The 23,373-nt window shown below is 72.6% G+C and overlaps 11 non-coding genes across 11 annotated transcripts; all 11 read left to right on the top strand.

The window, feature by feature from the left end:
• The first annotated feature begins 1,611 nt into the window (after positions 1–1,611).
• Positions 1,612–1,730, top strand: LOC123936103. The gene has a single exon (XR_006817076.1). It is a non-coding gene; the product is annotated as a 5S ribosomal RNA (ribosomal RNA).
• Positions 1,731–3,756: 2,026 nt separating this feature from the next.
• Positions 3,757–3,875, top strand: LOC123936102. The gene has a single exon (XR_006817075.1). It is a non-coding gene; the product is annotated as a 5S ribosomal RNA (ribosomal RNA).
• A 2,021-nt stretch (positions 3,876–5,896) lies between these two features.
• On the top strand, positions 5,897–6,015 carry LOC123936101. The gene has a single exon (XR_006817074.1). It is a non-coding gene; the product is annotated as a 5S ribosomal RNA (ribosomal RNA).
• Positions 6,016–8,041: 2,026 nt separating this feature from the next.
• Positions 8,042–8,160, top strand: LOC123936100. The gene has a single exon (XR_006817073.1). It is a non-coding gene; the product is annotated as a 5S ribosomal RNA (ribosomal RNA).
• Positions 8,161–10,185: 2,025 nt separating this feature from the next.
• Positions 10,186–10,304, top strand: LOC123936099. The gene has a single exon (XR_006817072.1). It is a non-coding gene; the product is annotated as a 5S ribosomal RNA (ribosomal RNA).
• A 2,023-nt stretch (positions 10,305–12,327) lies between these two features.
• Positions 12,328–12,446, top strand: LOC123936108. The gene has a single exon (XR_006817081.1). It is a non-coding gene; the product is annotated as a 5S ribosomal RNA (ribosomal RNA).
• Positions 12,447–14,473: 2,027 nt separating this feature from the next.
• Positions 14,474–14,592, top strand: LOC123936107. The gene has a single exon (XR_006817080.1). It is a non-coding gene; the product is annotated as a 5S ribosomal RNA (ribosomal RNA).
• A 2,023-nt stretch (positions 14,593–16,615) lies between these two features.
• LOC123936106 lies at positions 16,616–16,734 on the top strand. The gene has a single exon (XR_006817079.1). It is a non-coding gene; the product is annotated as a 5S ribosomal RNA (ribosomal RNA).
• A 2,024-nt stretch (positions 16,735–18,758) lies between these two features.
• LOC123936105 lies at positions 18,759–18,877 on the top strand. Its single transcript, XR_006817078.1, has one exon. It is a non-coding gene; the product is annotated as a 5S ribosomal RNA (ribosomal RNA).
• A 2,026-nt stretch (positions 18,878–20,903) lies between these two features.
• Positions 20,904–21,022, top strand: LOC123936104. The gene has a single exon (XR_006817077.1). It is a non-coding gene; the product is annotated as a 5S ribosomal RNA (ribosomal RNA).
• Positions 21,023–23,047: 2,025 nt separating this feature from the next.
• Positions 23,048–23,166, top strand: LOC123936098. The gene has a single exon (XR_006817071.1). It is a non-coding gene; the product is annotated as a 5S ribosomal RNA (ribosomal RNA).
• The last annotated feature ends 207 nt before the right edge of the window (positions 23,167–23,373 follow it).

Below are 23,373 nucleotides of genomic sequence, written 5' to 3'. Positions count from 1 at the left end.
GGAGGAGGGCGGGGGGGCGGGGGGGGGGGTGGTATGGGGCAGGAAGCCCGAGGGAGGAGCGGGCCTCCTCCCCGGGCTCGGGCTCCTTCGGCGGGCATCAGCTTCCGAGGCCCTGGGTCCCAGCCCTGGGCCCGGGCCCTGGGCCCTGTTTCCCCTGGCCAGGCCCCCGGGCTGCCCCCAGCTCCCAAGCCAACCGGCAGCCGCCCCGCCCCCCTCCCTCCCGGCGCCCCGCCCCGAGACCTGGGCTCCGCCGACCCCAACCGCCACCCCCGCCACCACCACTTCTCTCCTCGGGACCTGGGCTCCACTCCGCCCAGAAGGGCATTCCCTTCCTTCTCACCGACAACCTCCCCTTTGCCCCTGGGGCAGCGCGCCCGGGCTCAGGTGCCCCGGACGCCAGAAGGCCGACCGCCCTGGGCTTCCCGCGGCGCCGTGGGCACCCGGCTCCACGCTCCGTCTCAAGGGCGCAGCGAAGGCCACAGCGAGACTCTCTCGCTCAGCAAGACCGGCGGCGCCCCACACGGGCCAAGAGAGGTCCCCGGGCACCCTACCCCCCACCCCCCACCCCAAAGGACCAGACCAGAGAAAGAAACCCTCGCAGGCCCCCAGGCCTGACGGGGTGTTGGGCAGGAATGGCAGCGGAACGGGACGCCTGACACCTGGGCTGCAAGTCCTCGGGCTCCCCGGGCTCCTCCGCCAGCTCCAGGGCGCCACCACCTAGGCCAAAGCCCCGCCCCAGCACCACGACCCTCCCGCCGGGGACAGGTGCCGGGCCACCGCAGCCTCCTGGGCGTGTGGTGTCTTGTCCGGGTTGGTGTGGGTGCCTCTGTGTGTGTGTAGAGTGTGTCAGTGTTGCGTGCACCCGTGTCTCTGTCCGCATCCCGGTCAGGGTCACCGTGTCTGGGGGGGGGAGGGGGGGGAGTTGTTGGGGGGATGGAGGGTCTGTCTCTCCGGCTCTGCGTTCTTCCCGTCTGTCCAGAGGTCCCTCCGTCTGAGTCTGTCCCTGTGTTTGCCTGGGTGTCCGTGTATCTGTGTAGGTGAGCCTGCCCCTCGAGTCTCTGGGTCAGAGCCTGGTGGGGGTGGGTGGAGTGGAGAGGGGAAGCCTGGCGGAGGAAGGCGCTCGGGTCGGGGCGGCTTCGTCTGGGCTGGTGGTGTGGCGTCGCCCTTGTCCTCGGGCCGGCTGGGAGCGAGGTTGGGTGGAGCGGAGCGGAGCCGAGGGGAGCAGAGCCGAGCGGAGGAGAGCACAGCAGAGAAGAGGACGGAAGGCCAGGTGGCCGGCTGCGCCAGGCCTAGGGCGGCGGGCGGGCGCTGGGGGGCGCTGAGCACTCGGCGCAAGCGCCCCGACGCACCCCCCACGCCACCTGGGAGCCCCGGCGGCGCCGGGGGCTGGGGAGTCCCGGGATGGGAGGGTGCCCGTACGTTGGTGACGCCGGGGTGCCGCCGGCTTCTGGAACCCTGGGCCGCGTGGGGTGGGGGTCGGGGGTCGGGGGTCGGGGGTGGGCTGGGAGGCAGGCTCCAGGCCCCGGGTAGGCGGAGGGGGGTGCCGCGGCGCGCACCGAGGCCAGGAGAGCGCTCAGCAGGCTCTTAGGGCGCCCAGCTGCAGCGGCAGGCGTCTACGGCCATACCACCCTGAACGCGCCCGATCTCGTCTGATCTCGGAAGCTAAGCAGGGTCGGGCCTGGTTAGTACTTGGATGGGAGACCGCCTGGGAATACCGGGTGCTGTAGGCTTTTTTCTTCTTGGGCCTTCTTCTTTTCTTTCCCCCTTCGGCCTCCTTCCCTGGCCCCTTGGCCGCCACCGCCGGGCGCCCTGCCCAAGGCGGCTGCCTCCAAACACTCCCTGAACGCCTCAGCCCCTGGCCCCCGGACCCCTGGCCACCGCAGCCCCAGCACCGCGGGCCCCTGGCCCCGAAAGGGCGGCCCGCTGCACGGGCAGGCGGCCACAACGCAGCCTTTCCACCTCCACGCCACAAGGCCCACCCGCGCCTCCGCCGGGACTGCGGGGGCTGCTGGCAGGGCGGGGCAATATTGGAGGGGGCTCAGGGGCCGGACGCAGGGGAAGGGGTGAGGACCGGGGTGAGGACCTCGGCTGTGCACGCGGGGAGGGGCCAGGGGGCCGGGCTGTGGGAGGAGGGAGGAGGAGGAGGAGGGCGGGGGCGCGGGGGGGGGGGGTGGTATGGGGCAGGAAGCCCGAGGGAGGAGCGGGCCTCCTCCCCGGGCTCGGGCTCCTTCGGCGGGCATCAGCTTCCGAGGCCCTGGGTCCCAGCCCTGGGCCCGGGCCCTGGGCCCTGTTTCCCCTGGCCAGGCCCCCGGGCTGCCCCCAGCTCCCAAGCCAACCGGCAGCCGCCCCGCCCCCCTCCCTCCCGGCGCCCCGCCCCGAGACCTGGGCTCCGCCGACCCCAACCGCCACCCCCGCCACCACCACTTCTCTCCTCGGGACCTGGGCTCCACTCCGCCCAGAAGGGCATTCCCTTCCTTCTCACCGACAACCTCCCCTTTGCCCCTGAGGGCAGCGCGCCCGGGCTCAGGTGCCCCGGACGCCAGAAGGCCGACCGCCCTGGGCTTCCCCGCGGCGCCGTGGGCACCCGGCTCCACGCTCCGTCTCAAGGGCGCAGCGAAGGCCACAGCGAGACTCTCTCGCTCAGCAAGACCGGCGGCGCCCCACACCGGGCAAGAGAGGTCCCCGGGCACCCTACCCCCCACCCCCCACCCCAAAGGACCAGACCAGAGAAAGAAACCCTCGCAGGCCCCCAGGCCTGACGGGGTGTTGGGCAGGAATGGCAGCGGAACGGGACGCCTGACACCTGGGCTGCAAGTCCTCGGGCTCCCCGGGCTCCTCCGCCAGCTCCAGGGCGCCACCACCTAGGCCAAAGCCCCGCCCCAGCACCACGACCCTCCCGCCGGGGACAGGTGCCGGGCCACCGCAGCCTCCTGGGCGTGTGGTGTCTTGTCCGGGTTGGTGTGGGTGCCTCTGTGTGTGTGTAGAGTGTGTCAGTGTTGCGTGCACCCGTGTCTCTGTCCGCATCCCGGTCAGGGTCACCGTGTCTGGGGGGGGGGGGAGGGGGGGAGTTGTTGGGGGATGGAGGGTCTGTCTCTCCGGCTCTGCGTTCTTCCCGTCTGTCCAGAGGTCCCTCCGTCTGAGTCTGTCCCTGTGTTTGCCTGGGTGTCCGTGTATCTGTGTAGGTGAGCCTGCCCCTCGAGTCTCTGGGTCAGAGCCTGGTGGGGGTGGGTGGAGTGGAGAGGGGAAGCCTGGCGGAGGAAGGCGCTCGGGTCGGGGCGGCTTCGTCTGGGCTGGTGTGTGGCGTCGCCCTTGTCCTCGGGCCGGCTGGGAGCGAGGTTGGGTGGAGCGGAGCGGAGCCGAGGGAGCAGAGCCGAGCGGAGGAGAGCACAGCAGAGAAGAGGACGGAAGGCCAGGTGGCCGGCTGCGCCAGGCCTAGGGCGGCGGGCGGGCGCTGGGGGGCGCTGAGCACTCGGCGCAAGCGCCCCGACGCACCCCCCACGCCACCTGGGAGCCCCGGCGGCGCCGGGGGCTGGGGAGTCCCGGGATGGGAGGGTGCCCGTACGTTGGTGACGCCGGGGTGCCGCCGGCTTCTGGAACCCTGGGCCGCGTGGGGGTGGGGGGTCGGGGGTCGGGGGTCGGGGGTGGGCTGGGAGGCAGGCTCCAGGCCCCGGGTAGGCGGAGGGGGGTGCCGCGGCGCGCACCGAGGCCAGGAAAGCGCTCAGCAGGCTCTTAGGGCGCCCAGCTGCAGCGGCAGGCGTCTACGGCCATACCACCCTGAACGCGCCCGATCTCGTCTGATCTCGGAAGCTAAGCAGGGTCGGGCCTGGTTAGTACTTGGATGGGAGACCGCCTGGGAATACCGGGTGCTGTAGGCTTTTTTCTTCTTGGGCCTTCTTCTTTTCTTTCCCCCTTCGGCCTCCTTCCCTGGCCCTTGGCCGCCACCGCCGGGCGCCCTGCCCAAGGCGGCTGCCTCCAAACACTCCCTGAACGCCTCAGCCCCTGGCCCCCGGACCCCTGGCCACCGCAGCCCCAGCACCGCGGGCCCCTGGCCCCGAAAGGGCGGCCCGCTGCACGGGCAGGCGGCCACAACGCAGCCTTTCCACCTCCACGCCACAAGGCCCACCCGCGCCTCCGCCGGGACTGCGGGGGCTGCTGGCAGGGCGGGGCAATATTGGAGGGGGCTCAGGGGCCGGACGCAGGGGAAGGGGTGAGGACCGGGGTGAGGACCTCGGCTGTGCACGCGGGGAGGGGCCAGGGGGCCGGGCTGTGGGAGGAGGGAGGAGGAGGAGGAGGGCGGGGGGGCGGGGGGGGGTGGTATGGGGCAGGAAGCCCGAGGGAGGAGCGGGCCTCCTCCCCGGGCTCGGGCTCCTTCGGCGGGCATCAGCTTCCGAGGCCCTGGGTCCCAGCCCTGGGCCCGGGCCCTGGGCCCTGTTTCCCCTGGCCAGGCCCCCGGGCTGCCCCCAGCTCCCAAGCCAACCGGCAGCCGCCCCGCCCCCCTCCCTCCCGGCGCCCCGCCCCGAGACCTGGGCTCCGCCGACCCCAACCGCCACCCCCGCCACCACCACTTCTCTCCTCGGGACCTGGGCTCCACTCCGCCCAGAAGGGCATTCCCTTCCTTCTCACCGACAACCTCCCCTTTGCCCCTGGGGCAGCGCGCCCGGGCTCAGGTGCCCCGGACGCCAGAAGGCCGACCGCCCTGGGCTTCCCGCGGCGCCGTGGGCACCCGGCTCCACGCTCCGTCTCAAGGGCGCAGCGAAGGCCACAGCGAGACTCTCTCGCTCAGCAAGACCGGCGGCGCCCCACACCGGGCCAAGAGAGGTCCCCGGGCACCCTACCCCCCACCCCCCACCCCAAAGGACCAGACCAGAGAAAGAAACCCTCGCAGGCCCCCAGGCCTGACGGGGTGTTGGGCAGGAATGGCAGCGGAACGGGACGCCTGACACCTGGGCTGCAAGTCCTCGGGCTCCCCGGGCTCCTCCGCCAGCTCCAGGGCGCCACCACCTAGGCCAAAGCCCCGCCCCAGCACCACGACCCTCCCGCCGGGGACAGGTGCCGGGCCACCGCAGCCTCCTGGGCGTGTGGTGTCTTGTCCGGGTTGGTGTGGGTGCCTCTGTGTGTGTGTAGAGTGTGTCAGTGTTGCGTGCACCCGTGTCTCTGTCCGCATCCCGGTCAGGGTCACCGTGTCTGGGGGGGGGGGAGGGGGGGAGTTGTTGGGGGGATGGAGGGTCTGTCTCTCCGGCTCTGCGTTCTTCCCGTCTGTCCAGAGGTCCCTCCGTCTGAGTCTGTCCCTGTGTTTGCCTGGGTGTCCGTGTATCTGTGTAGGTGAGCCTGCCCCTCGAGTCTCTGGGTCAGAGCCTGGTGGGGGTGGGTGGAGTGGAGAGGGGAAGCCTGGCGGAGGAAGGCGCTCGGGTCGGGGCGGCTTCGTCTGGGCTGGTGTGTGGCGTCGCCCTTGTCCTCGGGCCGGCTGGGAGCGAGGTTGGGTGGAGCGGAGCGGAGCCGAGGGGAGCAGAGCCGAGCGGAGGAGAGCACAGCAGAGAAGAGGACGGAAGGCCAGGTGGCCGGCTGCGCCAGGCCTAGGGCGGCGGGCGGGCGCTGGGGGGCGCTGAGCACTCGGCGCAAGCGCCCCGACGCACCCCCCACGCCACCTGGGAGCCCCGGCGGCGCCGGGGGCTGGGGAGTCCCGGGATGGGAGGGTGCCCGTACGTTGGTGACGCCGGGGTGCCGCCGGCTTCTGGAACCCTGGGCCGCGTGGGGGTGGGGGTCGGGGGTCGGGGGTCGGGGGTGGGCTGGGAGGCAGGCTCCAGGCCCCGGGTAGGCGGAGGGGGGTGCCGCGGCGCGCACCGAGGCCAGGAAAGCGCTCAGCAGGCTCTTAGGGCGCCCAGCTGCAGCGGCAGGCGTCTACGGCCATACCACCCTGAACGCGCCCGATCTCGTCTGATCTCGGAAGCTAAGCAGGGTCGGGCCTGGTTAGTACTTGGATGGGAGACCGCCTGGGAATACCGGGTGCTGTAGGCTTTTTTCTTCTTGGGCCTTCTTCTTTTCTTTCCCCCTTCGGCCTCCTTCCCTGGCCCTTGGCCGCCACCGCCGGGCGCCCTGCCCAAGGCGGCTGCCTCCAAACACTCCCTGAACGCCTCAGCCCCTGGCCCCCGGACCCCTGGCCACCGCAGCCCCAGCACCGCGGGCCCCTGGCCCCGAAAGGGCGGCCCGCTGCACGGGCAGGCGGCCACAACGCAGCCTTTCCACCTCCACGCCACAAGGCCCACCCGCGCCTCCGCCGGGACTGCGGGGGCTGCTGGCAGGGCGGGGCAATATTGGAGGGGGCTCAGGGGCCGGACGCAGGGGAAGGGGTGAGGACCGGGGTGAGGACCTCGGCTGTGCACGCGGGGAGGGGCCAGGGGGCCGGGCTGTGGGAGGAGGGAGGAGGAGGAGGAGGGCGGGGGGGCGGGGGGGGGGGGTGGTATGGGGCAGGAAGCCCGAGGGAGGAGCGGGCCTCCTCCCCGGGCTCGGGCTCCTTCGGCGGGCATCAGCTTCCGAGGCCCTGGGTCCCAGCCCTGGGCCCGGGCCCTGGGCCCTGTTTCCCCTGGCCAGGCCCCCGGGCTGCCCCCAGCTCCCAAGCCAACCGGCAGCCGCCCCGCCCCCCTCCCTCCCGGCGCCCCGCCCCGAGACCTGGGCTCCGCCGACCCCAACCGCCACCCCCGCCACCACCACTTCTCTCCTCGGGACCTGGGCTCCACTCCGCCCAGAAGGGCATTCCCTTCCTTCTCACCGACAACCTCCCCTTTGCCCCTGGGGCAGCGCGCCCGGGCTCAGGTGCCCCGGACGCCAGAAGGCCGACCGCCCTGGGCTTCCCGCGGCGCCGTGGGCACCCGGCTCCACGCTCCGTCTCAAGGGCGCAGCGAAGGCCACAGCGAGACTCTCTCGCTCAGCAAGACCGGCGGCGCCCCACACCGGGCCAAGAGAGGTCCCCGGGCACCCTACCCCCCACCCCCCACCCCAAAGGACCAGACCAGAGAAAGAAACCCTCGCAGGCCCCCAGGCCTGACGGGGTGTTGGGCAGGAATGGCAGCGGAACGGGACGCCTGACACCTGGGCTGCAAGTCCTCGGGCTCCCCGGGCTCCTCCGCCAGCTCCAGGGCGCCACCACCTAGGCCAAAGCCCCGCCCCAGCACCACGACCCTCCCGCCGGGGACAGGTGCCGGGCCACCGCAGCCTCCTGGGCGTGTGGTGTCTTGTCCGGGTTGGTGTGGGTGCCTCTGTGTGTGTGTAGAGTGTGTCAGTGTTGCGTGCACCCGTGTCTCTGTCCGCATCCCGGTCAGGGTCACCGTGTCTGGGGGGGGGGGGAGGGGGGGGAGTTGTTGGGGGGATGGAGGGTCTGTCTCTCCGGCTCTGCGTTCTTCCCGTCTGTCCAGAGGTCCCTCCGTCTGAGTCTGTCCCTGTGTTTGCCTGGGTGTCCGTGTATCTGTGTAGGTGAGCCTGCCCCTCGAGTCTCTGGGTCAGAGCCTGGTGGGGGTGGGTGGAGTGGAGAGGGGAAGCCTGGCGGAGGAAGGCGCTCGGGTCGGGGCGGCTTCGTCTGGGCTGGTGTGTGGCGTCGCCCTTGTCCTCGGGCCGGCTGGGAGCGAGGTTGGGTGGAGCGGAGCGGAGCCGAGGGGAGCAGAGCCGAGCGGAGGAGAGCACAGCAGAGAAGAGGACGGAAGGCCAGGTGGCCGGCTGCGCCAGGCCTAGGGCGGCGGGCGGGCGCTGGGGGGCGCTGAGCACTCGGCGCAAGCGCCCCGACGCACCCCCCACGCCACCTGGGAGCCCCGGCGGCGCCGGGGGCTGGGGAGTCCCGGGATGGGAGGGTGCCCGTACGTTGGTGACGCCGGGGTGCCGCCGGCTTCTGGAACCCTGGGCCGCGTGGGGGTGGGGGTCGGGGGTCGGGGGTCGGGGGTGGGCTGGGAGGCAGGCTCCAGGCCCCGGGTAGGCGGAGGGGGGTGCCGCGGCGCGCACCGAGGCCAGGAGAGCGCTCAGCAGGCTCTTAGGGCGCCCAGCTGCAGCGGCAGGCGTCTACGGCCATACCACCCTGAACGCGCCCGATCTCGTCTGATCTCGGAAGCTAAGCAGGGTCGGGCCTGGTTAGTACTTGGATGGGAGACCGCCTGGGAATACCGGGTGCTGTAGGCTTTTTTCTTCTTGGGCCTTCTTCTTTTCTTTCCCCCTTCGGCCTCCTTCCCTGGCCCTTGGCCGCCACCGCCGGGCGCCCTGCCCAAGGCGGCTGCCTCCAAACACTCCCTGAACGCCTCAGCCCCTGGCCCCCCGGACCCCTGGCCACCGCAGCCCCAGCACCGCGGGCCCCTGGCCCCGAAAGGGCGGCCCGCTGCACGGGCAGGCGGCCACAACGCAGCCTTTCCACCTCCACGCCACAAGGCCCACCCGCGCCTCCGCCGGGACTGCGGGGGCTGCTGGCAGGGCGGGGCAATATTGGAGGGGGCTCAGGGGCCGGACGCAGGGGAAGGGGTGAGGACCGGGGTGAGGACCTCGGCTGTGCACGCGGGGAGGGGCCAGGGGGCCGGGCTGTGGGAGGAGGGAGGAGGAGGAGGAGGGCGGGGGCGCGGGGGGGGGGGTGGTATGGGGCAGGAAGCCCGAGGGAGGAGCGGGCCTCCTCCCCGGGCTCGGGCTCCTTCGGCGGGCATCAGCTTCCGAGGCCCTGGGTCCCAGCCCTGGGCCCGGGCCCTGGGCCCTGTTTCCCCTGGCCAGGCCCCCGGGCTGCCCCCAGCTCCCAAGCCAACCGGCAGCCGCCCCGCCCCCCTCCCTCCCGGCGCCCCGCCCCGAGACCTGGGCTCCGCCGACCCCAACCGCCACCCCCGCCACCACCACTTCTCTCCTCGGGACCTGGGCTCCACTCCGCCCAGAAGGGCATTCCCTTCCTTCTCACCGACAACCTCCCCTTTGCCCCTGGGGCAGCGCGCCCGGGCTCAGGTGCCCCGGACGCCAGAAGGCCGACCGCCCTGGGCTTCCCGCGGCGCCGTGGGCACCCGGCTCCACGCTCCGTCTCAAGGGCGCAGCGAAGGCCACAGCGAGACTCTCTCGCTCAGCAAGACCGGCGGCGCCCCACACCGGGCCAAGAGAGGTCCCCGGGCACCCTACCCCCCACCCCCCACCCCAAAGGACCAGACCAGAGAAAGAAACCCTCGCAGGCCCCCAGGCCTGACGGGGTGTTGGGCAGGAATGGCAGCGGAACGGGACGCCTGACACCTGGGCTGCAAGTCCTCGGGCTCCCCGGGCTCCTCCGCCAGCTCCAGGGCGCCACCACCTAGGCCAAAGCCCCGCCCCAGCACCACGACCCTCCCGCCGGGGACAGGTGCCGGGCCACCGCAGCCTCCTGGGCGTGTGGTGTCTTGTCCGGGTTGGTGTGGGTGCCTCTGTGTGTGTGTAGAGTGTGTCAGTGTTGCGTGCACCCGTGTCTCTGTCCGCATCCCGGTCAGGGTCACCGTGTCTGGGGGGGGGGGGAGGGGGGGAGTTGTTGGGGGGATGGAGGGTCTGTCTCTCCGGCTCTGCGTTCTTCCCGTCTGTCCAGAGGTCCCTCCGTCTGAGTCTGTCCCTGTGTTTGCCTGGGTGTCCGTGTATCTGTGTAGGTGAGCCTGCCCCTCGAGTCTCTGGGTCAGAGCCTGGTGGGGGTGGGTGGAGTGGAGAGGGGAAGCCTGGCGGAGGAAGGCGCTCGGGTCGGGGCGGCTTCGTCTGGGCTGGTGTGTGGCGTCGCCCTTGTCCTCGGGCCGGCTGGGAGCGAGGTTGGGTGGAGCGGAGCGGAGCCGAGGGGAGCAGAGCCGAGCGGAGGAGAGCACAGCAGAGAAGAGGACGGAAGGCCAGGTGGCCGGCTGCGCCAGGCCTAGGGCGGCGGGCGGGCGCTGGGGGGCGCTGAGCACTCGGCGCAAGCGCCCCGACGCACCCCCCACGCCACCTGGGAGCCCCGGCGGCGCCGGGGGCTGGGGAGTCCCGGGATGGGAGGGTGCCCGTACGTTGGTGACGCCGGGGTGCCGCCGGCTTCTGGAACCCTGGGCCGCGTGGGGGTGGGGGTCGGGGGTCGGGGGTCGGGGGTGGGCTGGGAGGCAGGCTCCAGGCCCCGGGTAGGCGGAGGGGGGTGCCGCGGCGCGCACCGAGGCCAGGAAAGCGCTCAGCAGGCTCTTAGGGCGCCCAGCTGCAGCGGCAGGCGTCTACGGCCATACCACCCTGAACGCGCCCGATCTCGTCTGATCTCGGAAGCTAAGCAGGGTCGGGCCTGGTTAGTACTTGGATGGGAGACCGCCTGGGAATACCGGGTGCTGTAGGCTTTTTTCTTCTTGGGCCTTCTTCTTTTCTTTCCCCCTTCGGCCTCCTTCCCTGGCCCTTGGCCGCCACCGCCGGGCGCCCTGCCCAAGGCGGCTGCCTCCAAACACTCCCTGAACGCCTCAGCCCCTGGCCCCCGGACCCCTGGCCACCGCAGCCCCAGCACCGCGGGCCCCTGGCCCCGAAAGGGCGGCCCGCTGCACGGGCAGGCGGCCACAACGCAGCCTTTCCACCTCCACGCCACAAGGCCCACCCGCGCCTCCGCCGGGACTGCGGGGGCTGCTGGCAGGGCGGGGCAATATTGGAGGGGGCTCAGGGGCCGGACGCAGGGGAAGGGGTGAGGACCGGGGTGAGGACCTCGGCTGTGCACGCGGGGAGGGGCCAGGGGGCCGGGCTGTGGGAGGAGGGAGGAGGAGGAGGAGGGCGGGGGGGCGGGGGGGGGGTGGTATGGGGCAGGAAGCCCGAGGGAGGAGCGGGCCTCCTCCCCGGGCTCGGGCTCCTTCGGCGGGCATCAGCTTCCGAGGCCCTGGGTCCCAGCCCTGGGCCCGGGCCCTGGGCCCTGTTTCCCCTGGCCAGGCCCCCGGGCTGCCCCCAGCTCCCAAGCCAACCGGCAGCCGCCCCGCCCCCCTCCCTCCCGGCGCCCCGCCCCGAGACCTGGGCTCCGCCGACCCCAACCGCCACCCCCGCCACCACCACTTCTCTCCTCGGGACCTGGGCTCCACTCCGCCCAGAAGGGCATTCCCTTCCTTCTCACCGACAACCTCCCCTTTGCCCCTGGGGCAGCGCGCCCGGGCTCAGGTGCCCCGGACGCCAGAAGGCCGACCGCCCTGGGCTTCCCGCGGCGCCGTGGGCACCCGGCTCCACGCTCCGTCTCAAGGGCGCAGCGAAGGCCACAGCGAGACTCTCTCGCTCAGCAAGACCGGCGGCGCCCCACACCGGGCCAAGAGAGGTCCCCGGGCACCCTACCCCCCACCCCCCACCCCAAAGGACCAGACCAGAGAAAGAAACCCTCGCAGGCCCCCAGGCCTGACGGGGTGTTGGGCAGGAATGGCAGCGGAACGGGACGCCTGACACCTGGGCTGCAAGTCCTCGGGCTCCCCGGGCTCCTCCGCCAGCTCCAGGGCGCCACCACCTAGGCCAAAGCCCCGCCCCAGCACCACGACCCTCCCGCCGGGGACAGGTGCCGGGCCACCGCAGCCTCCTGGGCGTGTGGTGTCTTGTCCGGGTTGGTGTGGGTGCCTCTGTGTGTGTGTAGAGTGTGTCAGTGTTGCGTGCACCCGTGTCTCTGTCCGCATCCCGGTCAGGGTCACCGTGTCTGGGGGGGGGGGGAGGGGGGGAGTTGTTGGGGGGATGGAGGGTCTGTCTCTCCGGCTCTGCGTTCTTCCCGTCTGTCCAGAGGTCCCTCCGTCTGAGTCTGTCCCTGTGTTTGCCTGGGTGTCCGTGTATCTGTGTAGGTGAGCCTGCCCCTCGAGTCTCTGGGTCAGAGCCTGGTGGGGGTGGGTGGAGTGGAGAGGGGAAGCCTGGCGGAGGAAGGCGCTCGGGTCGGGGCGGCTTCGTCTGGGCTGGTGTGTGGCGTCGCCCTTGTCCTCGGGCCGGCTGGGAGCGAGGTTGGGTGGAGCGGAGCGGAGCCGAGGGGAGCAGAGCCGAGCGGAGGAGAGCACAGCAGAGAAGAGGACGGAAGGCCAGGTGGCCGGCTGCGCCAGGCCTAGGGCGGCGGGCGGGCGCTGGGGGGCGCTGAGCACTCGGCGCAAGCGCCCCGACGCACCCCCCACGCCACCTGGGAGCCCCGGCGGCGCCGGGGGCTGGGGAGTCCCGGGATGGGAGGGTGCCCGTACGTTGGTGACGCCGGGGTGCCGCCGGCTTCTGGAACCCTGGGCCGCGTGGGGGTGGGGGTCGGGGGTCGGGGGTCGGGGGTGGGCTGGGAGGCAGGCTCCAGGCCCCGGGTAGGCGGAGGGGGGTGCCGCGGCGCGCACCGAGGCCAGGAAAGCGCTCAGCAGGCTCTTAGGGCGCCCAGCTGCAGCGGCAGGCGTCTACGGCCATACCACCCTGAACGCGCCCGATCTCGTCTGATCTCGGAAGCTAAGCAGGGTCGGGCCTGGTTAGTACTTGGATGGGAGACCGCCTGGGAATACCGGGTGCTGTAGGCTTTTTTCTTCTTGGGCCTTCTTCTTTTCTTTCCCCCTTCGGCCTCCTTCCCTGGCCCTTGGCCGCCACCGCCGGGCGCCCTGCCCAAGGCGGCTGCCTCCAAACACTCCCTGAACGCCTCAGCCCCTGGCCCCCGGACCCCTGGCCACCGCAGCCCCAGCACCGCGGGCCCCTGGCCCCGAAAGGGCGGCCCGCTGCACGGGCAGGCGGCCACAACGCAGCCTTTCCACCTCCACGCCACAAGGCCCACCCGCGCCTCCGCCGGGACTGCGGGGGCTGCTGGCAGGGCGGGGCAATATTGGAGGGGGCTCAGGGGCCGGACGCAGGGGAAGGGGTGAGGACCGGGGTGAGGACCTCGGCTGTGCACGCGGGGAGGGGCCAGGGGGCCGGGCTGTGGGAGGAGGGAGGAGGAGGAGGAGGGCGGGGGGGGCGGGGGGGGGGGGTGGTATGGGGCAGGAAGCCCGAGGGAGGAGCGGGCCTCCTCCCCGGGCTCGGGCTCCTTCGGCGGGCATCAGCTTCCGAGGCCCTGGGTCCCAGCCCTGGGCCCGGGCCCTGGGCCCTGTTTCCCCTGGCCAGGCCCCCGGGCTGCCCCCAGCTCCCAAGCCAACCGGCAGCCGCCCCGCCCCCCTCCCTCCCGGCGCCCCGCCCCGAGACCTGGGCTCCGCCGACCCCAACCGCCACCCCCGCCACCACCACTTCTCTCCTCGGGACCTGGGCTCCACTCCGCCCAGAAGGGCATTCCCTTCCTTCTCACCGACAACCTCCCCTTTGCCCCTGGGGCAGCGCGCCCGGGCTCAGGTGCCCCGGACGCCAGAAGGCCGACCGCCCTGGGCTTCCCGCGGCGCCGTGGGCACCCGGCTCCACGCTCCGTCTCAAGGGCGCAGCGAAGGCCACAGCGAGACTCTCTCGCTCAGCAAGACCGGCGGCGCCCCACACCGGGCCAAGAGAGGTCCCCGGGCACCCTACCCCCCACCCCCCACCCCAAAGGACCAGACCAGAGAAAGAAACCCTCGCAGGCCCCCAGGCCTGACGGGGTGTTGGGCAGGAATGGCAGCGGAACGGGACGCCTGACACCTGGGCTGCAAGTCCTCGGGCTCCCCGGGCTCCTCCGCCAGCTCCAGGGCGCCACCACCTAGGCCAAAGCCCCGCCCCAGCACCACGACCCTCCCGCCGGGGACAGGTGCCGGGCCACCGCAGCCTCCTGGGCGTGTGGTGTCTTGTCCGGGTTGGTGTGGGTGCCTCTGTGTGTGTGTAGAGTGTGTCAGTGTTGCGTGCACCCGTGTCTCTGTCCGCATCCCGGTCAGGGTCACCGTGTCTGGGGGGGGGGGGGAGGGGGGGAGTTGTTGGGGGGATGGAGGGTCTGTCTCTCCGGCTCTGCGTTCTTCCCGTCTGTCCAGAGGTCCCTCCGTCTGAGTCTGTCCCTGTGTTTGCCTGGGTGTCCGTGTATCTGTGTAGGTGAGCCTGCCCCTCGAGTCTCTGGGTCAGAGCCTGGTGGGGGTGGGTGGAGTGGAGAGGGGAAGCCTGGCGGAGGAAGGCGCTCGGGTCGGGGCGGCTTCGTCTGGGCTGGTGTGTGGCGTCGCCCTTGTCCTCGGGCCGGCTGGGAGCGAGGTTGGGTGGAGCGGAGCGGAGCCGAGGGGAGCAGAGCCGAGCGGAGGAGAGCACAGCAGAGAAGAGGACGGAAGGCCAGGTGGCCGGCTGCGCCAGGCCTAGGGCGGCGGGCGGGCGCTGGGGGGCGCTGAGCACTCGGCGCAAGCGCCCCGACGCACCCCCCACGCCACCTGGGAGCCCCGGCGGCGCCGGGGGCTGGGGAGTCCCGGGATGGGAGGGTGCCCGTACGTTGGTGACGCCGGGGTGCCGCCGGCTTCTGGAACCCTGGGCCGCGTGGGGGTGGGGGTCGGGGGTCGGGGGTCGGGGGTGGGCTGGGAGGCAGGCTCCAGGCCCCGGGTAGGCGGAGGGGGGTGCCGCGGCGCGCACCGAGGCCAGGAGAGCGCTCAGCAGGCTCTTAGGGCGCCCAGCTGCAGCGGCAGGCGTCTACGGCCATACCACCCTGAACGCGCCCGATCTCGTCTGATCTCGGAAGCTAAGCAGGGTCGGGCCTGGTTAGTACTTGGATGGGAGACCGCCTGGGAATACCGGGTGCTGTAGGCTTTTTTCTTCTTGGGCCTTCTTCTTTTCTTTCCCCCTTCGGCCTCCTTCCCTGGCCCTTGGCCGCCACCGCCGGGCGCCCTGCCCAAGGCGGCTGCCTCCAAACACTCCCTGAACGCCTCAGCCCCTGGCCCCCGGACCCCTGGCCACCGCAGCCCCAGCACCGCGGGCCCCTGGCCCCGAAAGGGCGGCCCGCTGCACGGGCAGGCGGCCACAACGCAGCCTTTCCACCTCCACGCCACAAGGCCCACCCGCGCCTCCGCCGGGACTGCGGGGGCTGCTGGCAGGGCGGGGCAATATTGGAGGGGGCTCAGGGGCCGGACGCAGGGGAAGGGGTGAGGACCGGGGTGAGGACCTCGGCTGTGCACGCGGGGAGGGGCCAGGGGGCCGGGCTGTGGGAGGAGGGAGGAGGAGGAGGAGGGCGGGGGGGCGGGGGGGGGGGTGGTATGGGGCAGGAAGCCCGAGGGAGGAGCGGGCCTCCTCCCCGGGCTCGGGCTCCTTCGGCGGGCATCAGCTTCCGAGGCCCTGGGTCCCAGCCCTGGGCCCGGGCCCTGGGCCCTGTTTCCCCTGGCCAGGCCCCCGGGCTGCCCCCAGCTCCCAAGCCAACCGGCAGCCGCCCCGCCCCCCTCCCTCCCGGCGCCCCGCCCCGAGACCTGGGCTCCGCCGACCCCAACCGCCACCCCCGCCACCACCACTTCTCTCCTCGGGACCTGGGCTCCACTCCGCCCAGAAGGGCATTCCCTTCCTTCTCACCGACAACCTCCCCTTTGCCCCTGGGGCAGCGCGCCCGGGCTCAGGTGCCCCGGACGCCAGAAGGCCGACCGCCCTGGGCTTCCCGCGGCGCCGTGGGCACCCGGCTCCACGCTCCGTCTCAAGGGCGCAGCGAAGGCCACAGCGAGACTCTCTCGCTCAGCAAGACCGGCGGCGCCCCACACCGGGCCAAGAGAGGTCCCCGGGCACCCTACCCCCCACCCCCCACCCCAAAGGACCAGACCAGAGAAAGAAACCCTCGCAGGCCCCCAGGCCTGACGGGGTGTTGGGCAGGAATGGCAGCGGAACGGGACGCCTGACACCTGGGCTGCAAGTCCTCGGGCTCCCCGGGCTCCTCCGCCAGCTCCAGGGCGCCACCACCTAGGCCAAAGCCCCGCCCCAGCACCACGACCCTCCCGCCGGGGACAGGTGCCGGGCCACCGCAGCCTCCTGGGCGTGTGGTGTCTTGTCCGGGTTGGTGTGGGTGCCTCTGTGTGTGTGTAGAGTGTGTCAGTGTTGCGTGCACCCGTGTCTCTGTCCGCATCCCGGTCAGGGTCACCGTGTCTGGGGGGGGGGGAGGGGGGGAGTTGTTGGGGGGATGGAGGGTCTGTCTCTCCGGCTCTGCGTTCTTCCCGTCTGTCCAGAGGTCCCTCCGTCTGAGTCTGTCCCTGTGTTTGCCTGGGTGTCCGTGTATCTGTGTAGGTGAGCCTGCCCCTCGAGTCTCTGGGTCAGAGCCTGGTGGGGGTGGGTGGAGTGGAGAGGGGAAGCCTGGCGGAGGAAGGCGCTCGGGTCGGGGCGGCTTCGTCTGGGCTGGTGTGTGGCGTCGCCCTTGTCCTCGGGCCGGCTGGGAGCGAGGTTGGGTGGAGCGGAGCGGAGCCGAGGGGAGCAGAGCCGAGCGGAGGAGAGCACAGCAGAGAAGAGGACGGAAGGCCAGGTGGCCGGCTGCGCCAGGCCTAGGGCGGCGGGCGGGCGCTGGGGGGCGCTGAGCACTCGGCGCAAGCGCCCCGACGCACCCCCCACGCCACCTGGGAGCCCCGGCGGCGCCGGGGGCTGGGGAGTCCCGGGATGGGAGGGTGCCCGTACGTTGGTGACGCCGGGGTGCCGCCGGCTTCTGGAACCCTGGGCCGCGTGGGGGTGGGGGTCGGGGGTCGGGGGTCGGGGGTGGGCTGGGAGGCAGGCTCCAGGCCCCGGGTAGGCGGAGGGGGGTGCCGCGGCGCGCACCGAGGCCAGGAAAGCGCTCAGCAGGCTCTTAGGGCGCCCAGCTGCAGCGGCAGGCGTCTACGGCCATACCACCCTGAACGCGCCCGATCTCGTCTGATCTCGGAAGCTAAGCAGGGTCGGGCCTGGTTAGTACTTGGATGGGAGACCGCCTGGGAATACCGGGTGCTGTAGGCTTTTTTCTTCTTGGGCCTTCTTCTTTTCTTTCCCCCTTCGGCCTCCTTCCCTGGCCCTTGGCCGCCACCGCCGGGCGCCCTGCCCAAGGCGGCTGCCTCCAAACACTCCCTGAACGCCTCAGCCCCTGGCCCCCGGACCCCTGGCCACCGCAGCCCCAGCACCGCGGGCCCCTGGCCCCGAAAGGGCGGCCCGCTGCACGGGCAGGCGGCCACAACGCAGCCTTTCCACCTCCACGCCACAAGGCCCACCCGCGCCTCCGCCGGGACTGCGGGGGCTGCTGGCAGGGCGGGGCAATATTGGAGGGGGCTCAGGGGCCGGACGCAGGGGAAGGGGTGAGGACCGGGGTGAGGACCTCGGCTGTGCACGCGGGGAGGGGCCAGGGGGCCGGGCTGTGGGAGGAGGGAGGAGGAGGAGGAGGGCGGGGGGGCGGGGGGGGGGTGGTATGGGGCAGGAAGCCCGAGGGAGGAGCGGGCCTCCTCCCCGGGCTCGGGCTCCTTCGGCGGGCATCAGCTTCCGAGGCCCTGGGTCCCAGCCCTGGGCCCGGGCCCTGGGCCCTGTTTCCCCTGGCCAGGCCCCCGGGCTGCCCCCAGCTCCCAAGCCAACCGGCAGCCGCCCCGCCCCCCTCCCTCCCGGCGCCCCGCCCCGAGACCTGGGCTCCGCCGACCCCAACCGCCACCCCCGCCACCACCACTTCTCTCCTCGGGACCTGGGCTCCACTCCGCCCAGAAGGGCATTCCCTTCCTTCTCACCGACAACCTCCCCTTTGCCCCTGGGGCAGCGCGCCCGGGCTCAGGTGCCCCGGACGCCAGAAGGCCGACCGCCCTGGGCTTCCCGCGGCGCCGTGGGCACCCGGCTCCACGCTCCGTCTCAAGGGCGCAGCGAAGGCCACAGCGAGACTCTCTCGCTCAGCAAGACCGGCGGCGCCCCACACCGGGCCAAGAGAGGTCCCCGGGCACCCTACCCCCCCACCCCCCACCCCAAAGGACCAGACCAGAGAAAGAAACCCTCGCAGGCCCCCAGGCCTGACGGGGTGTTGGGCAGGAATGGCAGCGGAACGGGACGCCTGACACCTGGGCTGCAAGTCCTCGGGCTCCCCGGGCTCCTCCGCCAGCTCCAGGGCGCCACCACCTAGGCCAAAGCCCCGCCCCAGCACCACGACCCTCCCGCCGGGGACAGGTGCCGGGCCACCGCAGCCTCCTGGGCGTGTGGTGTCTTGTCCGGGTTGGTGTGGGTGCCTCTGTGTGTGTGTAGAGTGTGTCAGTGTTGCGTGCACCCGTGTCTCTGTCCGCATCCCGGTCAGGGTCACCGTGTCTGGGGGGGGGGGGAGGGGGGGAGTTGTTGGGGGGATGGAGGGTCTGTCTCTCCGGCTCTGCGTTCTTCCCGTCTGTCCAGAGGTCCCTCCGTCTGAGTCTGTCCCTGTGTTTGCCTGGGTGTCCGTGTATCTGTGTAGGTGAGCCTGCCCCTCGAGTCTCTGGGTCAGAGCCTGGTGGGGGTGGGTGGAGTGGAGAGGGGAAGCCTGGCGGAGGAAGGCGCTCGGGTCGGGGCGGCTTCGTCTGGGCTGGTGTGTGGCGTCGCCCTTGTCCTCGGGCCGGCTGGGAGCGAGGTTGGGTGGAGCGGAGCGGAGCCGAGGGGAGCAGAGCCGAGCGGAGGAGAGCACAGCAGAGAAGAGGACGGAAGGCCAGGTGGCCGGCTGCGCCAGGCCTAGGGCGGCGGGCGGGCGCTGGGGGGCGCTGAGCACTCGGCGCAAGCGCCCCGACGCACCCCCCACGCCACCTGGGAGCCCCGGCGGCGCCGGGGGCTGGGGAGTCCCGGGATGGGAGGGTGCCCGTACGTTGGTGACGCCGGGGTGCCGCCGGCTTCTGGAACCCTGGGCCGCGTGGGGGTGGGGGTCGGGGGTCGGGGGTCGGGGGTGGGCTGGGAGGCAGGCTCCAGGCCCCGGGTAGGCGGAGGGGGGTGCCGCGGCGCGCACCGAGGCCAGGAGAGCGCTCAGCAGGCTCTTAGGGCGCCCAGCTGCAGCGGCAGGCGTCTACGGCCATACCACCCTGAACGCGCCCGATCTCGTCTGATCTCGGAAGCTAAGCAGGGTCGGGCCTGGTTAGTACTTGGATGGGAGACCGCCTGGGAATACCGGGTGCTGTAGGCTTTTTTCTTCTTGGGCCTTCTTCTTTTCTTTCCCCCTTCGGCCTCCTTCCCTGGCCCTTGGCCGCCACCGCCGGGCGCCCTGCCCAAGGCGGCTGCCTCCAAACACTCCCTGAACGCCTCAGCCCCTGGCCCCCGGACCCCTGGCCACCGCAGCCCCAGCACCGCGGGCCCCTGGCCCCGAAAGGGCGGCCCGCTGCACGGGCAGGCGGCCACAACGCAGCCTTTCCACCTCCACGCCACAAGGCCCACCCGCGCCTCCGCCGGGACTGCGGGGGCTGCTGGCAGGGCGGGGCAATATTGGAGGGGGCTCAGGGGCCGGACGCAGGGGAAGGGGTGAGGACCGGGGTGAGGACCTCGGCTGTGCACGCGGGGAGGGGCCAGGGGGCCGGGCTGTGGGAGGAGGGAGGAGGAGGAGGAGGGCGGGGGGGCGGGGGGGGGGGGTGGTATGGGGCAGGAAGCCCGAGGGAGGAGCGGGCCTCCTTCCCGGGCTCGGGCTCCTTCGGCGGGCATCAGCTTCCGAGGCCCTGGGTCCCAGCCCTGGGCCCGGGCCCTGGGCCCTGTTTCCCCTGGCCAGGCCCCCGGGCTGCCCCCAGCTCCCAAGCCAACCGGCAGCCGCCCCGCCCCCCTCCCTCCCGGCGCCCCGCCCCGAGACCTGGGCTCCGCCGACCCCAACCGCCACCCCCGCCACCACCACTTCTCTCCTCGGGACCTGGGCTCCACTCCGCCCAGAAGGGCATTCCCTTCCTTCTCACCGACAACCTCCCCTTTGCCCCTGGGGCAGCGCGCCCGGGCTCAGGTGCCCCGGACGCCAGAAGGCCGACCGCCCTGGGCTTCCCGCGGCGCCGTGGGCACCCGGCTCCACGCTCCGTCTCAAGGGCGCAGCGAAGGCCACAGCGAGACTCTCTCGCTCAGCAAGACCGGCGGCGCCCCACACCGGGCCAAGAGAGGTCCCCGGGCACCCTACCCCCCACCCCCCACCCCAAAGGACCAGACCAGAGAAAGAAACCCTCGCAGGCCCCCAGGCCTGACGGGGTGTTGGGCAGGAATGGCAGCGGAACGGGACGCCTGACACCTGGGCTGCAAGTCCTCGAGCTCCCCGGGCTCCTCCGCCAGCTCCAGGGCGCCACCACCTAGGCCAAAGCCCCGCCCCAGCACCACGACCCTCCCGCCGGGGACAGGTGCCGGGCCACCGCAGCCTCCTGGGCGTGTGGTGTCTTGTCCGGGTTGGTGTGGGTGCCTCTGTGTGTGTGTAGAGTGTGTCAGTGTTGCGTGCACCCGTGTCTCTGTCCGCATCCCGGTCAGGGTCACCGTGTCTGGGGGGGGGGGGGAGGGGGGGAGTTGTTGGGGGGATGGAGGGTCTGTCTCTCCGGCTCTGCGTTCTTCCCGTCTGTCCAGAGGTCCCTCCGTCTGAGTCTGTCCCTGTGTTTGCCTGGGTGTCCGTGTATCTGTGTAGGTGAGCCTGCCCCTCGAGTCTCTGGGTCAGAGCCTGGTGGGGGTGGGTGGAGTGGAGAGGGGAAGCCTGGCGGAGGAAGGCGCTCGGGTCGGGGCGGCTTCGTCTGGGCTGGTGTGTGGCGTCGCCCTTGTCCTCGGGCCGGCTGGGAGCGAGGTTGGGTGGAGCGGAGCGGAGCCGAGGGGAGCAGAGCCGAGCGGAGGAGAGCACAGCAGAGAAGAGGACGGAAGGCCAGGTGGCCGGCTGCGCCAGGCCTAGGGCTGCGGACGGGCGCTGGGGGGCGCTGAGCACTCGGCGCAAGCGCCCCGACGCACCCCCCACGCCACCTGGGAGCCCCGGCGGCGCCGGGGGCTGGGGAGTCCCGGGATGGGAGGGTGCCCGTACGTTGGTGACGCCGGGGTGCCGCCGGCTTCTGGAACCCTGGGCCGCGTGGGGGTGGGGGTCGGGGGTCGGGGGTCGGGGGTGGGCTGGGAGGCAGGCTCCAGGCCCCGGGTAGGCGGAGGGGGGTGCCGCGGCGCGCACCGAGGCCAGGAAAGCGCTCAGCAGGCTCTTAGGGCGCCCAGCTGCAGCGGCAGGCGTCTACGGCCCTACCACCCTGAACGCGCCCAATCTCGTCTGATCTCGGAAGCTAAGCAGGGTCGGGCCTGGTTAGTACTTGGATGGGAGACCGCCTGGGAATACCGGGTGCTGTAGGCTTTTTTCTTCTTGGGCCTTCTTCTTTTCTTTCCCCCTTCGGCCTCCTTCCCTGGCCCTTGGCCGCCACCGCCGGGCGCCCTGCCCAAGGCGGCTGCCTCCAAACACTCCCTGAACGCCTCAGCCCCTGGCCCCCGGACCCCTGGCCACCGCAGCCCCAGCACCGCGGGCCCCTGGCCCCGAAAGGGCGGCCCGCTGCACGGGCAGGCGGCCACAACGCAGCCTTTCCACCTCCACGCCACAAGGCCCACCCGCGCCTCCGCCGGGACTGCGGGGGCTGCTGGCAGGGCGGGGCAATATTGGAGGGGGCTCAGGGGCCGGACGCAGGGGAAGGGGTGAGGACCGGGGTGAGGACCTCGGCTGTGCACGCGGGGAGGGGCCAGGGGGCCGGGCTGTGGGAGGAGGGAGGAGGAGGAGGAGGGCGGGGGGGCGGGGGGGGGGGTGGTATGGGGCAGGAAGCCCGAGGGAGGAGCGGGCCTCCTCCCCGGGCTCGGGCTCCTTCGGCGGGCATCAGCTTCCGAGGCCCTGGGTCCCAGCCCTGGGCCCGGGCCCTGGGCCCTGTTTCCCCTGGCCAGGCCCCCGGGCTGCCCCCAGCTCCCAAGCCAACCGGCAGCCGCCCCGCCCCCCTCCCTCCCGGCGCCCCGCCCCGAGACCTGGGCTCCGCCGACCCCAACCGCCACCCCCGCCACCACCACTTCTCTCCTCGGGACCTGGGCTCCACTCCGCCCAGAAGGGCATTCCCTTCCTTCTCACCGACAACCTCCCCTTTGCCCCTGGGGCAGCGCGCCCGGGCTCAGGTGCCCCGGACGCCAGAAGGCCGACCGCCCTGGGCTTCCCGCGGCGCCGTGGGCACCCGGCTCCACGCTCCGTCTCAAGGGCGCAGCGAAGGCCACAGCGAGACTCTCTCGCTCAGCAAGACCGGCGGCGCCCCACACCGGGCCAAGAGAGGTCCCCGGGCACCCTACCCCCCACCCCCCACCCCAAAGGACCAGACCAGAGAAAGAAACCCTCGCAGGCCCCCAGGCCTGACGGGGTGTTGGGCAGGAATGGCAGCGGAACGGGACGCCTGACACCTGGGCTGCAAGTCCTCGGGCTCCCCGGGCTCCTCCGCCAGCTCCAGGGCGCCACCACCTAGGCCAAAGCCCCGCCCCAGCACCACGACCCTCCCGCCGGGGACAGGTGCCGGGCCACCGCAGCCTCCTGGGCGTGTGGTGTCTTGTCCGGGTTGGTGTGGGTGCCTCTGTGTGTGTGTAGAGTGTGTCAGTGTTGCGTGCACCCGTGTCTCTGTCCGCATCCCGGTCAGGGTCACCGTGTCTGGGGGGGGGGGGGGAGGGGGGGAGTTGTTGGGGGGATGGAGGGTCTGTCTCTCCGGCTCTGCGTTCTTCCCGTCTGTCCAGAGGTCCCTCCGTCTGAGTCTGTCCCTGTGTTTGCCTGGGTGTCCGTGTATCTGTGTAGGTGAGCCTGCCCCTCGAGTCTCTGGGTCAGAGCCTGGTGGGGGTGGGTGGAGTGGAGAGGGAAGCCTGGCGGAGGAAGGCGCTCGGGTCGGGGCGGCTTCGTCTGGGCTGGTGTGTGGCGTCGCCCTTGTCCTCGGGCCGGCTGGGAGCGAGGTTGGGTGGAGCGGAGCGGAGCCGAGGGGAGCAGAGCGGAGCGGAGGAGAGCACAGCAGAGAAGAGGACGGAAGGCCAGGTGGCCGGCTGCGCCAGGCCTAGGGCGGCGGGCGGGCGCTGGGGGGCGCTGAGCACTCGGCGCAAGCGCCCCGACGCACCCCCCACGCCACCTGGGAGCCCCGGCGGCGCCGGGGGCTGGGGAGTCCCGGGATGGGAGGGTGCCCGTACGTTGGTGAGGCCGGGGTGCCGCCGGCTTCTGGAACCCTGGGCCGCGTGGGGGTGGGGGTCGGGGGTCGGGGGTCGGGGGTGGGCTGGGAGGCAGGCTCCAGGCCCCGGGTAGGCGGAGGGGGGTGCCGCGGCGCGCACCGAGGCCAGGAAAGCGCTCAGCAGGCTCTTAGGGCGCCCAGCTGCAGCGGCAGGCGTCTACGGCCATACCACCCTGAACGCGCCCGATCTCGTCTGATCTCGGAAGCTAAGCAGGGTCGGGCCTGGTTAGTACTTGGATGGGAGACCGCCTGGGAATACCGGGTGCTGTAGGCTTTTTTCTTCTTGGGCCTTCTTCTTTTCTTTCCCCCTTCGGCCTCCTTCCCTGGCCCTTGGCCGCCACCGCCGGGCGCCCTGCCCAAGGCGGCTGCCTCCAAACACTCCCTGAACGCCTCAGCCCCTGGCCCCCGGACCCCTGGCCACCGCAGCCCCAGCACCGCGGGCCCCTGGCCCCGAAAGGGCGGCCCGCTGCACGGGCAGGCG

Source organism: Meles meles, unplaced genomic scaffold (genome assembly GCF_922984935.1).
Source record: "Meles meles unplaced genomic scaffold, mMelMel3.1 paternal haplotype, whole genome shotgun sequence".
In the NCBI taxonomy this organism is placed as follows: domain Eukaryota; kingdom Metazoa; phylum Chordata; class Mammalia; order Carnivora; family Mustelidae; genus Meles; species Meles meles.
This window is presented reverse-complemented; position numbering and strand designations above follow the sequence as displayed.